Genomic DNA, 6,271 nt, shown 5'->3' with positions numbered 1-6,271 from the left:
GTCGCTCTAATCAACTTTAACATGCCCCCATAAAATTTAAAAAACTTCAACCATAGGGCCATCTGATTTGACATCATAACTTGACACACTAGAAAACTCAAACTCGTCGCAGCAAGAAGCTTGGAGCTAGCATGGTGGGCAGCACGACCATCTTCAACAGTAAAACATGTCTTTCTCAGTTAAACCAATCTTCCTTCCTTAGATATAAACAACAAAGCCATAAGACTTCGAGGTTTCTTGCTTATGCAATGTAAATCCTCACCTTATCTTTAGGCATTTTGTATAGCCCTGCTATACAATATAAGCCCTAACTCGTCTTAGGATTCTGAGGTATGATTATGAGGTTGTTTACTTATGCAACATAAATTCTCAACTCATCTTTAGGCCTTTGTACGGCTCTGTTGTACAATATATGTCCTAACTAGGCTTAGGGTTTCAAGGTTGTTGATCGTAATGACCTAAATCCTTACATCTTCTAGGCTACTTGTGTGATCGTTTCACATAAATGTAAGCCCTAAACTAATAAAATTGGTAGGATGAAACACTTAAATAAATTTCTCCTCAAAATTGAAGCCAAACAATAGGATATATTGAGAAGTCACTGAGGTTCTCCTTCAGATTCATGACATCCCCTACTTCTTCTTCCTTTGGACTCTATAAAAAGATGCTCCAAATTTGAGTCATTCGCATTTCACACCTCTTTGTCTGATTTCGTCAAAAAGTCCTATCCTTTTGAACTCCTTGAAGATAATATTTCTTGATTTTTATCGAGAGTTTTCTTAGGTGACATCAGTTATCTAAGATGTATTTTACTTGAGGGGCTTGCCCTTATAGGAAGCTTGTCTGAATCAAGCTTAATATAAACCCTATTTAATTCTTCATATTAAATAGGGAAAATTGTCGGCAAATAAAATAGTTTCGCAAACCAAATGGATGTCATATATTTCTTAATTTATTTGATCGAGCCTCATCCTCAAGTCTTGTGTTTATCGTTCAGGATAGATACATGGTTTGAGGTATAATGCTCTTTCAATTAGACTATGAAAAATATGGGGTCAGTTTAGTTTCATATTTTTCTAAAACTTATATGTATATATATATATATATATCTAAATTAAAACGTCCTTCCGATGCGGGCGATAGGATTTTGATTCCGGGGACCGACAGCTTCTTACGGGCAACTCCAACCGAAAATAGCGCCGACAATAATTAAGAACCCAGACTAATCTAAACTCTGTCTAATCTGTGCATTAGATATGAGAATTTGTCGGCTATAAAATTTGTATACTAAAATAAAGTCATAAACTTTTAAGTTTGGATAGTTAAGCCTATTAGCAAGACATGCACTCATCCTTTTGAGATGATATATCACTTGTGGTATCCTGCTCAGCTATTTTAAACTATTAGATATATGAGGTTTACCCAGTCTAATTATTTTCAAAAAATAAAAAAATATCATTTTCACAAAATTAAAATTATATTATATATATTATATTATATTTAAATTTTAAAATCTTATTTTCAAAAAAAAAGCCGACAATTTCTGGCAACTCCGCTGGGGATTAATTCTTCTCTCCATTTTGATTATGAGGTTTTGTCTTCAACCATCGGTACTGTGTCCATAACTCTAGTGGGCCAGACTACCATTCTTCCGTTGGCATACCTCGCTCATTTCTTCCTTAAACACGTATAACCAACTCTTTTTGAATTCTGGAGCCATCTGTTTAATCACCCTTAAACAGAGAGGTTCTGGAATCCCCAGACCTTCAGAATGGGTCTAAATGGGATGGGCCCCCAATAGGTGTGGTAGTTTAAGAGCGATATACCTAAACGAGCTTGACACGAACTCTACCTCCTCTTATCTCGGACTGGGTCCTACACCTCTTACTACCTTTCTTTATAATATTTTTGATTTAATTAATTAAAATATATAAACAAAGTCTAAAATACATATAATGGATAAGTCTCAAAAGAGACGCCCAGTCAAACAACTTGTTTGGTTCAAGAAATTCTTCCTAAATTGTTGCAGCAACGATTGTAGACATTGTGAGTCTAATTTCTGGAAAATTTTTCAAACTACAAAAAATGACTTCGCCAAAATTGATCTTCTCCTTTGTCACTGGGATGGATCTAGTTGTGAATAAGAGTGAGCTGTCTGACAAAGCTGTCATTCGCTTTGGATAGGGATTTGATAACACCAATATCAAATTTGGAGACATCACTGTTGTTGTGTTAGGAAACAGGATTTCTAAAATAGTAGAATCGATAATGGAATTTAATCTGAAATCAACACAAAGAGTTCTCGCCCTAAAGAGGGAATTAGTTGAGAAAGACCTTGTCACTGTTGCAAAGTCTACTAGAGTTGATGGAAATATCTCCAAAACCACTGTTGCTACTCCCACTGGGCTATTCATCTCTCATGTCACTATTCCCGCTCAACTTAAAGGAAAGCGGATTCAGGAAGAGAACGAATATGTTACTGTGAAAAGGTTGACGTTCTTAACATCACCTTCTGTGTTCGAGGTAGGATCCAATTCAAGGTCTGCACCTCTGACTAGAATGCAAAGGAGGAACAAGAACCGAAAGCTAGCTAAAATTAGGAAAGTGAAAGACGTTAAGATGATTACCGCCTCAACTGCTTTGGATGGGAATGAAGAAGTTGGACTGCCTGAGACCTCTACTCTCGTAAGGGGAAGCAGGTTTCATCCACTATCTGCCACTCTTTATGAGGAGGACATTTTGAAGATTGTTGCTACACCACCTCGATCTTGTAATCACAACAGCCAAGTTTAGACTAGAGAATTTGTACTGTTAGCTCGAGTTTGTACAGTCTTTGAAAGATAAACAAAGAAGGAAGAATGTTTTATTGTCGAGATTCTCAACAGGATGGGACGTGCGGTGTTAACCAAAATGAGGAGTCATATATTGAAAAGGGACAAGTTTGTTTCACAACCCCAAAGGAAGGTTACAAAAAGAGGAGAAAATTTGCTTCTGTGAACCTATCGTAGATTTCGTTTGGATGATTATTGTGCGGGTTTCACCTCTCCCACTGTTGCTCCGTTGCTGCCCAGAATTCCCATTAAACAGCTTTTGGCAGTCGTGTTTCTCCTTCTTCTGTTATTACCACTTCTACTACTATTATCTCTCCTAATTCCAGGAAACAAAGACTGATTAAATCCCGTCTCAGACAAAGAGTAAGCTTACCAATTATACAGGATAAGTTCTTACCTCGTACAGAGAAGTTAAGGAATAATAAGAGATTTCTTGCTGACGTGTCTGGTTTAGACACTAGGAGGCCCACCAGTTCTCAACATGTAGATTTCACCAATGAGTCACCTGATCTCAAAATATTTACATCTAAGAAGATAGTGTGGCGGCCTAGGGTCATTAAACCAACATATATGGAAATACCCGAGATGGAGAATTCTGGGAAATATTCCCAGTGTGATGTGTTATCTACTACGGTTGCTACTAAAGAGATTACTTGTCAGTTGTCACCAGTTGATTCACTTGAGACTGTTTTCGTTCGTTTTTCTCTCTTTTATTTTAGAAGGAGTTGCCAGCTTGTCGATCGTCGTATACTTCCCCCATTCAAATAAATCTCCCTTCCGAACTAGATATGTGATTCAAAAAGAAGAGGAATCAAATAAAAATGAACATACGACAAAACGACAAATAAGAGAAAACACAAAACGTGGAGAGCCTACGTGCGGTAAACCTCGCAAAGATAGGTTAAGAGTGTCCGTCCAAACAAGATCGGGCGAAAGCACCTTAAACCGATATCCGCGAAAGAATACCTACGTAGACTACCCATAACCAGAGATTCAGGTGTAGGTGCCTGTTTTGGGGTCAAGAGCACTCCCAAGGGGACGTATTTCACTTGGTTAATTACATCTTGGGGGTGCCCAAGAATACTCTCGATAAAAGCAGTTTCGCTTGGATTATCGTGAATCTGGGGCAATAGGTACTCAAAGGAAGGTTATTCCGTGTGTAAACAGTCCCGATGCTTCAAAGCTCGCGCTAAGCCATCGGGCAGAGAGGGAGTCTCTCACATCCCGAATGGGTAGCGGCTCATCAGCACACGGGGCCCACAAAATAACCTAAATCATCTTGACGGGGATATCCCAACACGTCAAAGCACGTCGAGGCCATAAGGGCAGAGGACAAATCGCCGTATCCCAAATGGGCGGCAGCTCATCGGCATCGAGCAGTCAAAATGATATCAACGAAGTCAAGGAGCGACAAGGCTCAAAGGGGCTCAACAAAAAGGAAGGTAGAGTGATCCTAAAAGGTAGAAATAACTGGGTCGGGGTACCACGGATCCGTCATCCACAGCTAACAAGACCCTAAGTCTACCTGGTTGTGAAGGTAGTCGACCCAACACGTCCTGAGAAGCAGCCCGGTCAGCAATCCGTGAATTGTGTCGTCCATGGGAACCTCGATAGCGCTAAGGTCAAATGAAAAAAACTCTATCCTATGATTAAAAGCTGGAGCTCCAAGAGGTGGGATTTATACCTGCCGAAATGGCAAGGATGCCTGAGGAAAGAAAGAGAAATGGAGGTTCAACTACAAAGCTGGAAACGCTCCCAATAAAAGGACTTATACGCCGTCTGGGTCAGAGAACCTTCTAACACCCTAGGCGCACTAGACAACCACCTATATAAAGGTATGTTGGGGCAATCAGGTTGAAGAAGCACGGGGGTTCCTCTTCGGGGCGTGCAAATATGATGCAGTTATTTAGAGCGGTCTTTAAGTATTGTGGAGACCCTATTAATATAAGCAGTAAAGTAAAATTGTAATTTTTAAATCCTGAATATTTTAATCCTAAATTTTAATTATCTTGAATATTTTATTTAAAATTTTGTACAAAATTACAATTTTATGGTCCTTAATGAGCCTAGATTATATCATGAAATCTGATATAAACTACAGAAATAAGCAAGGAAGAAACATGCAAGTGCAGATATGCAATATGATGCAAAAAGCAAAACAAGTCAAATCAAAATAATAAACAGTCTGGTGTCGTAGAAAAGAAAAATGAGGTCGGACCCGCATATACATGTTCGGTCCTAATTTTATACATCAATATAAAATGCAGAATTATAATACAAGGCACGTGCATCAACTTTTGGTCCCCTCCACGTGGTTCCTGTGTCAATCGTCTCAAAACCCGTGCCCGTATCTTATTTCTGCTACAGGACTCTCCTAGACTCTAAAAGTACATATAAAAATAAAAGACTAAATCCTGCATGAAAACTAATGTCAGCGGGAAAGTTCACATGCAAACAACGTATCATGAGCCATGCCTTAAAAATGGAGGAGCTTAATAGTACCTGCAAGTAAAAGTGTCAGAAATCATCACATGCTCCCCGCTCCCCTTTTAGTGGTACCTGTGTGCGTGCATATAAATAGACATGACTCTCTGCAGAAGAATGCCCTAACACCCTACCATGCATATGGAAGATCTTTAGCACAGTCATACTCGTGTCAATCCCGATGACTTAACTCACATTGCTTACCAGGATCAACCCAGCAACCAATACTCGTTAAGGCATCGCGACCAACACGGGGTCACTCTCCTAACGAGTCTAGCCCACTATCCATGCAAACATGCAAATGTAAATGCAATCAGTCATGTGACAAAAGTGATGAGTGTACCGTGAGGCAGTGACTCAAGAAAAGGTGGGCATGCCGTGGAGGCAGCGACCCGAACAAATAGGTGTGCCGCAACGGCAATGACGAAAGGGATGGGCATGCCGTGGAGGCAGTAGCCCGAAGGTGTGCCATAAAGATAGTGACCAAAAGGGATAGGCGTGCCGTGGAGTCAGTAGCCCGAAGAGAGGTGTACCGTAGCGGCAGTGACCAAAAGGGATGGGCGTGCCGTGGAGGCAGTGGCCCGAAGGTGTGCCGTGAAGACAGTGACCAAAAGGGATAGGCGTGCCGTGGAGTCAGTAGCCCGAAGAGAGGTGTACCTTAGCAGTAGTGACCAAAAGACAGTGGTGATTCTCACTAGGGAGCATCACCCAAGTGCAAATGCAAATGCAAATGCAAACACATATGATGTGACATGCAAGCAGACAAGCATGTGATATAATGCAAAATCAGACAAAAATGCAGGTGATCGGTCGACCGGGCCGTGGTGGTCGGTCGAACCAAAGTGATACGCTCACCGAGCCGGAGCGGCCTATCGGTGCGAAGTGAAATGCTCGTCGGACTGGGGCGGCTGGTCGGAGCAAAGTGAGAGGCTCATCGGGGCTGGGCGGCCAGGTGA

This window comes from Phalaenopsis equestris, unplaced genomic scaffold, assembly GCF_001263595.1.
Source record: "Phalaenopsis equestris unplaced genomic scaffold, ASM126359v1 Scaffold000504, whole genome shotgun sequence".
NCBI lineage: Eukaryota > Viridiplantae > Streptophyta > Magnoliopsida > Asparagales > Orchidaceae > Phalaenopsis > Phalaenopsis equestris.
This window is presented reverse-complemented; position numbering follows the sequence as displayed.